At 34.7% G+C, this 12,877-nt stretch overlaps 1 non-coding gene across 1 annotated transcript; it reads left to right on the forward strand.

Moving 5' to 3' along the window:
* The first annotated feature begins 9,053 nt into the window (after positions 1-9,053).
* On the forward strand, positions 9,054-9,160 carry LOC116554288. Its single transcript, XR_004270153.1, has one exon. It is a non-coding gene; the product is annotated as a U6 spliceosomal RNA (small nuclear RNA).
* Positions 9,161-12,877: the final 3,717 nt, after the last annotated feature.

The raw sequence follows: 12,877 nt of genomic DNA on the forward strand, positions 1-12,877 counted from the left end.
CCCTAAATTGTTTTTTTCTTCAATATTTCCTTGAACAAAGTATTTTCAGAAAGGAATATTTGCACGGTTTTTACTAGAAAGTGAGAGTTTAACATAAACATTATATAATTCCACTTTATTGTGTGATCTACTAATAAAAATATAATGGGTAGTTAAATTTTAATAGAAATTCATTTGGCATATAATAATGCAGTTATTACATTACAGATTACATTATTTCAAAAGCAATATGGTATGTTTGAAATTTGGAAAAATATAGATTTCTATAATGTAACTAACTTCCTGTACTACTTCTCTTCTAAAATGTTTTAAAACCTGTGTTCTTATATTTATATCAAGAATATTTAGATATTTTAACCTGAATTCCAGGATGCTAAAGTCCTTAAAAAATGAACTCCGAAATTTTTTGTATTATTATGTAGAGAGATACAAAGTGCAAACAGGTTATGTGATTCACATAAAATATTGTAAAACTAGACATATTTTATTGGCTATTTTTTAACTTCAAAATTCTATATGAGGGGTTAAAAGTGGCCAAAGAAATATATCTATATCTTAGCAATGATTTTTTTTTTTTTTTTTTTTTGAGACGGAGTTTCGCTCTTGTTACCCAGGCTGGAGTGCAATGGCGCGATCTCGGCTCACCGCAACCTCCGCCTCCCGGGTTCAGGCAATTCTCCTGCCCCAGCCTCCTGAGTCGCTGGGATTACAGGCACGCGCCACCATGCCCAGCTAATTTTTTGTATTTTTAGTAGAGGCGGGGTTTCACCATGTTGACCAGGATGGTCTCGATCTCTTGACCTCGTGATCCACCCGCCTCGGCCTCCCACAGTGCTGGGATTACAGGCTTGAGCCACCGCGCCCGGCCTAGCAATGATTTTTTAATGTAACAAATTTGGGTCATTTTTCTCATTGTTTTGATGTGATTCTAGACTTTTACAAGTTCAGTTGTTATTTCTACTTCACAGAATATTGATATGCTTATCAATGTATGTACATATGTACTTATATATATGTTATGTGTATATATGTTAGAGTACCTAGAGTGTAGTTATGTGTATATATACATATATATGTTAGAGTACATAGAGTATACTTGATGTGTACATGTATTGATACATTTATCATATATTGATAAGCTTCTGCATCTCTGCAATTTCTTGTATATATACATTACAGTGCATATCTCTAATATATACAGAGAATTGCATAAATGGGTAAAAATCATAAAGTTCATGAAATAGTAATATGAAGTTTTCATGGTGTAATGGAAAGTACCCTCAATTAGAAATCAAAAGAATTTTGAGCTCTTAGGCAAACCAGTTAGCCTCTATTTACCCTTAGTTTGTCTTATTTATAAAATGCAATCCCATAGGAAAACACAAAGGAAATTGGCATAGAATTGCTGAGAGATACACATACATTAAATACATATACATGCATAGAGGGGTACAAATCATAAAGTTTATAAAATAGTCATGTGAAGTCTTCATGGTGTAATGGAAGGAATCCTCAGAAATCAGAAGAATTTTAAGTTCTTAGGCAAGCCATTTAGCCTCTATTAAACCTTAGTTTTTCTTATTTTTAAAATGCAACCTCATAGGAAAACACAAAGGAAATGGGCAGAGAATTGCTGAGAGATACACATACATTAAATTTATATGAGTAAAAATTAGTTTTTAAAATGAGCTTTATTTTGAGGATCAGATATAAGTATTTTTATTTTCTCTTGCCAATTAAGGTACCTTGAGTCTTTCAAATGCTTCATATTTGTGGTTTTTATTCAGTAATTTAAGAGATGGGAACTTCCATATGAAAGACACATTGAAATTACCATGATGAAAATTGATACACACTCACTTAATAACTTTAGTAACTAATCTAGCACTATTGTCCTTACCTTGACTTTGGAAGAAAATAGATATTATCTAACAAAGAAGTTTCTTCTCTCTTTCCTTTGAGGTCCCTTCAATTCTCATGATAAGTCGTTTAATGATTTTGGGGAACGTTGATTTGGAATGATCCATATTCTTAATATAAACACTGGAACTCTAGGGAGTAGGCTTGGTTGGTTATCACATTTCTATATTATTGCAATACTGCATGCTGTTTTAAGCATGCTTAAAAGAGGCAGACTTTTAATTTAAGAAAAATATGTTATAAAAATAAACATTACAGTTGACTTTGGGAAATCTATTCTTATGTTTTCATTGTCCATGCTTTATTATGAAAAAGCCAAGCATCAAACAATGATGTGCACTGGTCCAAGTTATGGAAAATTCAAAGTACCAAAATACAAAACAATATGAGCAGATCTGATATATATATATAATTATCTTATATGGAACTTAGATTAGAAATTTTCAAGCAACATAGCATCACTGAGCCTCACTCATATATACAGATATTCATATTTTGTGTCAGACACTTGAGAAAAACCCAAAATTTAAAATTTAATATATACTCACTCTAAGAAATACATTTCTTTTTAAATAAAAAAAAAATGTAGAACAAAGCTAATAATTATGATTTTCATTTATCATGTATGCTTTTCTTTTTGTTTCTTCTTTTGAATTTTTAACATTCAAGTTTGGAGACTCTGTTGGTGTGTTGGAGAGTTTGAACATATACCTAATTAAAAAAAAATAAAAATCAGCAACACCCACAAAGCCATGTCACCAAGCAATAAATACTGCTTCCCTCTAAAATATCACTTAAAGATGAATACATTTCGGGAGTTGAAAGGTGGCAGCGCACCTGCGGCACAACCTTAAATGAAAAATAAAGACAACTGGGTTGAAGGGTGCTTTTCCCTCTTCAAAATAAAGTTCTTTACAACATACAAGACAAATGGCACAAAAGTGAAAGGGCAGTGATGCAGATTGGATAGGCTTACAGCGTAATTGAATTAAGGCTTGTGTGCCACATATGATCACAAAGCAGGCCTATGGCTCCAGCCTGCTGAATGGAGGTGGCTGGCCTGTCAATAAAGACCCTTTAAACTGGTTAAATGCATCATAAGCGTGTGCAGAGAGCTTTCTAGCTAACAGGTGGCTGAGTAAACCTCAGCTGGTGCCACACAGCGCTGTCACATTGACCTTCTTTAGGATAATTTCAGTCTTTTAAAAAAAAAAATTGTTACTGTACTTGCTGTGGTGAAAACAATTTAGGGATGAATAATTTCCTTTGGTCCCTACAGGCACCAGTGGCTCTCTCTCTCACCCTTTCCTTTTTTTTTCTTGTACTCTCTCTCTCACCCCCTCTTTTTCTCAGTCTTGCAACTGAATTTACATAAAGGAACAGTGACAACAGCAAGCTGAAAGGCATAGCTGGTGGGAGGATTAAGTATATCATTGAAAGGAATTATGTTGTAAATGACTGGGAGGGGTAGGGGCTTCTGTTCCTTGGTCCCATCTGGTCCTTAAAGAATACCTTGTTGTAATTACCCCCAGATGGTTTGTGCTACACTGGGGTCTGGACAGCCAGGTGCCACTGTGCCCTGCTGGGTGTGATATTCATTGCTACACGCAGTGACAAAAATGGACTTTATTGAAACCTAATTTCTTCCAGGGTATTACACAAATATGAAATGAACCTAGTTCATCGAGAGAGAGCTTTGTTTGTTTCCAAGCCGAAACGGTCTCACCTAAGATAGGGCCGCCTGGTTATTTCACTTGTAACAACTCTCCTAAAAAAGAAGAACAAAAACAGTTTACAATGTGTGCTGGGTTTAGTTCAGTATTTTAGATCATGGAAATAGTCAGCATCGATGGCAGATTTTTATTCCTGGCTGTTTGGCAGTTTTACATTCATATTTACCTAAATTTTTCAAGACCATGTTTCAAGCATTTTATTATTCAAATTAGCAAGAAGGAAAGTGAATTATAGCATCCAGGCCATAAACATGTTTTGATATTAGCGAGTATATGCTTATATAACTTAAAATTTAATTACACATTATTTACTATAAAATACAGCCATTGGCTGATTTTAAAAACAAATTTGAGCATTTGTGTTGCACTTTAGCGATGATATAGAAACATGAGAAAATGATAAATAAATATTAAAAGTTAGCTGTGTGTTGCACAAAAGTGGAATTTTACAAGATTGTTCTTATATTAACTATCAGGAAATTTAACTTTTAATTTTAATATTATTTGTACATTTTAGAAGCATCAGTAACCTGAAAGTAAAGACAAACACCGTGATTTTACGTTTGATTTATATTCAGTTTATTCTATGATGTTCACAATGTCTAATAATTCTTATGTGAGAATTGCATAACAGAATTTCTTTCAGATCTTGCCAAACTAAAAAACAAAAGATTCCTATATTCTACGTTTTTCTTGTTGTAACTTTGCATATATTAACATTTTAGCAAAGTTACGTAAGTTCATTACTTTATGAAATTTTCAATGTAGAATCTGGACAATTTTAATATGAAAATAAAACTTGAGAGTTAAAAGGAAGAGGAGAAAATGGAAATTTTTATACTCCTTTTATTTTCCACCATAAGTAATATTTATAATTTTTTTAATGTCATCATGGTTTTATTTATTTATTTTTTTTTTATTGTACTTTAAGTTCTGGTGTACATGTACAGAACATGCAGGTTGGTTACATAGGTATACACATGTCATAGTGGTTTGCTGCATCCAACACCCTGTCATCTACATTAGATAATTTTTATGTGGTGTAAGGAAAACACAGAGTTAATCTTAATAAGAATATTTTTCTTTAATATATTTAAGCAATCTGTTAAACTATGTGTTGGCTAAAAATCAAAATGCTTCTTGATGCATATATAAGAGAGATTTAAATATATAGACAGTCAAATAGAGGAAATGGTTTTAAATACCGGTAAATTATGTGTTAGGAGCAATTGTTTTGCAACACAACTTTGTTGAATAGATTTTATGTACTTTGTGAATGAAATTTTGTGCTGACAGCTTTTCTGTCTATGAATATAGTCCCAATATTCTATCCAAATTTTACTGTATCTTTGAGGTAGAATTATTCTATTAGTATCCACAATATACATAACAATACCTAGGAAGGCAATGTGAGAGGTAAAATAGTTTTGAAGGAAGAACCGGACTTGAGCTCTAGCGCCAGCCTGGTGCTCAGAGCCCCCTGATCGTGGTAGCCCATTTAAACTTCATTAAACTTCAGTTTCCTCTTGCAAAATGCTTGTAAAAGAGCTTGATTACAAGATCAGATCTGTGTTTTTAAGGCTATATATGTTTGGTGTTGTTGTGAAAGAGAGTAAGACTACAGCAGTCCAGGTATCCATGATTAGGACTTGAGTAATGGCTGGTTGGATGGAATGGAGCAGAGAGCAGAGGAAGACTTTTAACAACGGGAAGAAATAGAAGTGAGAATTTTTAAGTATTCCATCTTTTTTTTTTTTTTTTTTTACTTTTGAAGCATTTTGGAACAATTCTGTAAATATTGTATTAGGATGTTTTTTAAAGTAAGAGATTTCAGTTGCAGTTATTTTTTCTTCTTTCTCCATTTTAATTCTCTATTGAGCCAAGCATTTCCAGGGAACCTGGTTCATTGATACTTAATAACTTGGAAAAGGGAATTTGAGAAGATTAGCACAAAAGCATTAGAAATTCCTATGCTTTCTTTCCTAACATACTTAATGTTCCGGTTTCCAGATAATCTGGCTTAACCTTTGGACAATTACTTGGCAAAATAATGGTTTTTGGCCTCTATGCTAAAACATTAGAAGACCAGGTTACTCTGCAGCAACTATGATTGATTTAAGATCCTCCATTTATTGAATAATGCCAATTTAATGGGAGCATCACTAGGATATTCTACGCATACACAGACATTTAATAGGCTTATAGGTCTTAGCAAATGAAAGTCATAGTTCATGATATTTGGAAAGTGAAGAATAAGTTTTGTGAATAATTCTGTTAGAGTTTCAAAAGCATCCATTTTCAATAATACATTCACCTTAAGACATAATAATCCATAATATCCTTATATGCATATAATGAGATGCTCTTATTATTCTTACATGAAATTAATAGGTCTTGGAATTAGAGTCTTTAAGATTGTCAACTCAAACTTTTTATTCCTTACAATGATTTCTTCTACATTAAACTTATACATTTATACAGCAGTTGTCTAGATTTTTAATATAATCCAAAGCTCTTTATCTTTACAAAGCAACTAATTTTAATGTGGTGATGCTCTGATTACTAAAAAGCAGTCCTTACTTTAAGTTGAAATGTGCCTTTTTATAATTTAGTTTCCTGTTATTTTAAGAGCAATTCTTTTTACCACATGAGGAAACACTATTGTTAGCAAAAATTAGATATTGCAATGCATTTTTAAATTCTAGCCCTTTTCAAAATTCTTAAGACTCTAGATGTGCCTTCTTAACTTTTTCCGAAATGTCCTCTTCATGCTCTAAAACACTTCTGAGGAATCTTCCACTTGCACTGAGATTTCTTGAGTTCAGAGATTATTTCCTATTCATTGGTGTATTTCCAATGCCTAACCAAGTATTTGGCATCTAATAGGACTCCAACAACTATTTATTGAATGCATAAGCACTGATTATTTAATATTTATTATTTCTTATATGCAGGTAAAGAATTCAAGTACAATTATAACATTATCTCCATTCTCAAGTAATTTTAAAATAAAACATTGAGGACTAAGATGGTGCTATGGAAAAGATTGAAATAAAGTCCAACTAGACTTCAGATAGTGAAGATAGCATGTCCAGTACATTTTTGGGGAAAGCTTTAGTTTTCTTCTTTGCATCGTTCTTAAAGAATGGTTATTATTTCACATATGAAAATAGGGTGAGGGAAAGCATCCCAGGTAGAAACATTGTCTGGAAAAGATCTCTCGTTGGCAGTAGCAGTGACTTCATACGTGAGGCCTTAGGCATTGGCCAGTGAAATGTTTTGGGAGAGAGTGCTCCTTGAAAGCTGTGTGCTATGAAGAACTTAAAGACCACTAAATGAGATAAAGCAGCAGCATTTAAGCCCAAGGCTGTTATAGTCAAATCCTAGAGCCTCTGCCCTCATCCTAATTATTAGGGGATCTTTAGGGTGTATGAAGTCAGAAAGCTTCTTATGAAGGGAAAACACATTTCTTTCAATGTTTAGATTCCATTTTCTGAAGTATAATTGAATTGTAATACAATGATTCACATAGGATTCCAGAAAAGCTATAAAGTAATGACTTAGTACATATCACTTGCTACACAAATTATGTGAGGTAGGGAGTGAGGCAGGTCAGTTGGGATAAATGCCACTGCAGAAGTGCTCTCCTAGATTAAAATGTGCTTTTTAGACTTTGGCTTCTCTAGATTCTTTGCTGAAATATAAGATTTTCTATTTTAAAAAAAAAATTTATTTTAGGTTCTGGGGTATATGTGCAAATTTGTAATGTAAGTAAATCACTTGTTGTGGAGATTCAGTATACAAATTATTTTGTCACCCATTTATGAAACATAGTACCTGATAGGTAGTTTTTCTATTCTCTTCCTCCTCCACTCTCCACCCTCAAGTAGGCACTGGTGTCTGTTGTCACCACCAGACAACAAATTGTGTCCCTTTATACTCAATGTTTAGCTTGTACTTACAAGTGAGAGCATGTGGTATTCTCTGTTCCTGTGTTCGTTTGCTTAGGATTATGGCCTGCAGCTCTCTCCATGTTGCTGCAGAAGGCATCATCTTGTTCTTTTTAATGACTGCATAGTATTCCATGGTGAATATGTATCACATTTTCTTTATCCAGTGTCCTCCTGATTGGCACTTGGGTTGATTCCATGCCTTTGCTATTGTGCATAGTGCCACAATGAACACATGTATGCATGTTTCTTTATGACAAAACAATTTCTATTCCTTTGGGTATATATCCAGTAACGGGATTGCTCGGTCCAATGGCGCTTCTGTTTTAAGTTTTTTTGAGAAATCGTCACACTGATTTCCACAATAGCTGAACTAATTTACGTTCCCACCAGCAGTGTATAGGCAATTCCTTTTCTCCTTAACCTCACCAGCAACTGTTACTTTTTGAATTTTTAATAAGAGCCATTCTGACTACTGTAAGAAGGTATCTCATTGTGGTTTTAATTTGCATTTCTCAAATAATTAGTTCATGTTGAGTATGTTTTCATATGCTTATTGGTCACATGTATATTTTATTATTATTATTTTTTTTGAGATGGAGTCTTGTTCTGTTGCCCCGGCTGGAGTGGAGCGATCTCGGCTCACTGCAACCTCCACCTCCCTGATTCAAGCAATTCTCTACCTCAGCCTCCTGAGTAGTTGGGATTATAGGCACCCACCACCATGCCCAGCTAATTTTTGTGTTTTTAGTAAAGATGGGGTTTCACCATCTCAGCCAGGCTGAACTTGAACTCCTGACCTCGTGATCCACCTGCCTCGGCCTCCCAAAGTGCTGGGATTACAGGCGTGAGCCACCATGCCCAGCTATATTTTCTTTAAAGAAGTGTCTGTTCATATCTTTTGCCCATTTTTTAATGGGGTTGTTTGTTTTTTTGCTAGTTAATGACGTGTAAGATTTTCTAAAGTGTCCAAAGCTTTCTTCTGAGCTTGGAACAGAAAATTGGAAGTAAGGACATGAGAAGCACAGACATAAATCTCCCCATGTTCTATACAATTCCGTAATTCCCGCTGTAACGTATTGGTGAGCTGGGAGGTGGGGGAGAAGGAAAACATTGTCTAGATACTTGCCATTGCCTTCTAATTGGTCTTTCTTAGATTTTATCCTCTTCCAGGCCTCTTTTTTTTTCCCTGGAATTATTTTTCTTAAATATAAATTTCAATTCCCTATTCCATTTTTACTGTCTATATGTTCAAGCTCTTAATTAAATATGGTTTACAAAGCCCTTCAGAGTTTGGTTTCTTCCTGTCTGTTTAACCTCATCTCCTTTCCTGTTCCTTCTTGTCTCAAATCTGCAGGTGCAAGGAAAATAGTGTTACTATACCATCCTGCCTTTGTACGGAAGCTTTTCTACAGATGAGCTCCTGTCCTTCTCTCCAAAACCAGCCTAAGTAATTGCTTGAGCAGTACATACACTAAAATTAGAACAACAGAGAGGCAATTAGGATAGCCCCTGAGCAAGAATGACGTGCAAATTCATGAAGTATTCTATATTTTTATGCTGTATGGTTCTACTTTTATGAAGGTATCTAGAGTAGTCAAATTCCTAGAGATAGATATTAAAATGGTGGCTGCTAGGGGCCACGGGAGGGAGGAATGGGGAGTTATTATATAATAAGCACAGAGATTCAGATTTGTAAGATGAAAAGAGTTCCATGTGGGGGGATTAGTAAAAAAACAATGTGAATGTCCTCAATGTCACCGAACAGTACCCATAAAAATGATCAAGATAAATTTCATGGTGTGTGTATTTTACCACAATTTTTAAAAACAGCCCAAGCTCCGTAGTCCCTTTCCTCTGAACCCAACCCCAGAGGGAGTTAAGCACTTCCATTATTTAATCAGTAGACTGAAATCACTGTACCATAAGTGATTGTTAAGGACTATAACCTTGAACTCACTGTTGCTTAATACTCATCAAATGCTTGGTTGGGCAACATAAATTTGCAAAGGATTGCCTGAGTGATATATAGTCCATGTGTTCCTATAGATACAAAGAAATATCCTAGGAATAAGCTTCACAAGCAGAAATTTACACATCTGGACCATGTGGTCTGTCCTCTTGTAAAACTGCTTTTATTGCATGTAATTTGGCATTATGTCATCATTGGTCCATGCTAGCAGCCACTGTAAGAAATAGCCCTATGAAGTCGAATTAATATGTGGATGTTGTTGAGGATGGCACATTGTTCTTTTTTGATCACCTACATGGAAAAGCTTTCATTTCAGCACTAAGAATAGGTTCATTTTCTTTTCTTTGGAGATAATATAAATAGTGAACTGATTATGTTCTCATTTTTGCTTACCTTCCAGAAAGCTTAGAGGCCAAATGCCTATTCAGGCATTTTTTCTAGACCTTAACTATGTATTCTGTACACCCATATACTGTTGACTTCAAGTTATCTATGCAAAGTTATTTTTTTCTTCTGGATTTACTCTATTATTCATTTTACCTTTTAGTTCATATTATGAGCAACTTTAAATACATTCGTGAATAAATAAACATGTTCTTACTGGATATTGGATATATTTTTATCATGTCTTTTATCACCATTTATTTGTATTTACATATGTGCCATTCAGACTTGACAATGAGCACTTTAAAAAAATTGATTTTAGGATCAGGGGTATGTGTGCAGGTTTATAATACAGGTAACCTCGCATCATGGGTTTTATTGTACAAACTATTTCATCACCCAGGTATTAGGCCTAGTATCCATTAGCTATGTTTCCTGCTCCTGTTCCTTCTCCCACCGTCCATCCTCCAGTAGCCCTAGTATCTGCTGTTCCCTTCTATGTGTTCATGGCTCTCATCATGTAGCTCCCACTTGTAAGTGACGATACGCAGTATTTACTTTTCTGTTCCTGCATTAGTTTGCTAAGGATAATGGCATCCAGCTCCATCCATGTTCCTGCCAAGGACATGATCTGTTTTGTGGCTCTTTTGTGGCTGCATAGCATTCCATGGTGTACATGTACCACATTTTCTTTATCCAGTTTACCACTGACAGACATTCAGGTTGATTTCATGTCTTTGCTATTATGAATAGTGCTGCAGTGAACATATACTTGCATGTGTCTTTATGACAGAAAAATTTATATTCCTTTGGTTCATACCCAGTAATGGGATTGCTGGGTCAAATTGTAGTTCTGTTTCTGGCTCTCTGAAGTATTGCCACACTGCTTTCCACAGAGGTTGAACAAATTTACACCCGCACCGACACTGTGTAAGTATTCCTTTTTCTTCACAACCTCACCAGCATGTGTTATTTTTTGACTTTTCATTAACAACCATTCTAACTGGTGTGAGATGTTGATTTTTGTATATGCTGTAATGAAGGGGTCCAGTTTCAATCTTCTGCATATGGCTAGCCAGTTATCCCAGCACTATTTATTGAATAGGGAGTCATTTCCCCATTGCTTGCTTTTGTCAGCTTTGTCAAAGGTCAGTCAGTTGTAAGTGTGCAGTCTTATTACTGGGCCTTCTATTCTTTTCCATTGGTCTATATGTCTGCTTTCTGTACCAGTACCATGATGTTTTGGTTAGTATAGTCCAGTAGTATAGTTTGAAGTTAGGTAGTATGATGCTTCCAGCTTTGTTCTTTTTGCTTGGCTCTTCAGACTCCTTCTCAGTTTTATATGAATTTTAAAATAGTTTTTTCTAGTTATGTGAAGAATATTCTTGGTAGTTTGATAGGAATACTGTTGAATCTATAAATTGCTTTGAGCAGTATGCCATGCTAACCATATCGATTCTTCCTATTCATGAGGAAGAATCAGTATGAAATGGTTTTCCATTTGTTTGTGTCATCTCTGATTTATTTGAGCAGTGTTTTGTAGCTCTCTTCATAGAGATCTTTTATCTACCTGTTTGCTGTATTCCTAGGTATTTTATTCTTTTTGTGGCAATTGTGAATCAGATTTGGCTCTCACCTTGACTGTTGTTGGTATATAGGAATGCTAGTGATTTTTGTCTGTTGATTTTTTTATCCTGAGACTCTGCTCAAGTTGTTCATCAGCTAAAGGGGTTTTGGGCACACTATGAGGTTTTCTAGAGATAGACTTATGTCATCTGCAAACAGGGATAATTTGATTTCCTCTCTTCCTATTTCAGTGCCCCTTAATTTTTTCTCTTACCTGATTGCTCTGGTCAAGACTTCCAATAATATGTTGAAAAGTCGTGATGAAAGAGAGCACTCTTTTCTCTTGCTAGTTTTCGTGGGGAATGCTTCCAGCTTTTGTCCACTCAGTATGATGTTGGCTGTGGGTTTGTCATAGATGATCTTATTATTTTGAGGTGTGTTCCTTCAATAGTTTATTGAGAGTTTTTAATATAAAGGAGTGTTGACTTTTATTGAAAGCTTTTACTGAATCCACTGAAATAATAACTTGGTTTTTGTCTTTAGTTCTGTTCATGTGGTAAAGCACATCTATTGATTTGCATATGTTGAAGCAACCGTGCATCCCAAGGATAATGACTACTTGTCTGTGATGGGAAACTTCTTGACATGCTGCTGAATTTGGTTGGCCAGTGTTTGTTGAGGATTTTTTGCATCAATGTTCATCAAGGATATTGGCTTGAGTTTTCTTTTTTTGTTGTGTCTCTGCCAGGTTTTGGTATCAGGATGATGCTTGCCTATAGAATGAATTAGAAAGGAATCCCTCCTTCTCAATTTTTTTGAATAGTTTTAGTAGAAATAGTACCAGCTCCTTTTTGTGCATCTGGTAGAATTCAGCTGTGAATCTATCTGATCCTGAGATTTTTTTGGTTGGTAGGCTATTTATTACTGATTCCATTTCAGAGCTTGTTATTGGTCTATTCAGGGATTCAATTTCTTCCTGGTTTAGTCTTTGGAGGTTATATATGTCCAGGCATTTATCATTTCTTCTAGGTCTTCTAGTTTGTATGCATAGAGGTGTTCACAGCATTCTCTCATGATTATTTCTATTTCTGTGGGGTCAGTGGTAATATACTCTTTGTCATTTTAATTGCATTTATTTGGATCTTTTCTTTCTTAGTCTAGCTAGTGTTCTATTTTATTAATTTTTCAAAAAGATAACTTGTAGATTTGTTGATCTTTTTAATGTTTTTTTTTTTGTGTTTCAATCTCCTTTAGTTCAGTTCCGATTTCAGTTATTTCTTGTCTTCTGCTAGTTTTGGAGTTTTGCTCTTGGTTTTCTAGTTCTCTTAGTTGTGATATTAGGTTGTCAAATT

Source organism: Sapajus apella, unplaced genomic scaffold, assembly GCF_009761245.1.
Source record: "Sapajus apella isolate SASKATOON/1434 unplaced genomic scaffold, GSC_monkey_1.0 scaffold1, whole genome shotgun sequence".
NCBI lineage: Eukaryota > Metazoa > Chordata > Mammalia > Primates > Cebidae > Sapajus > Sapajus apella.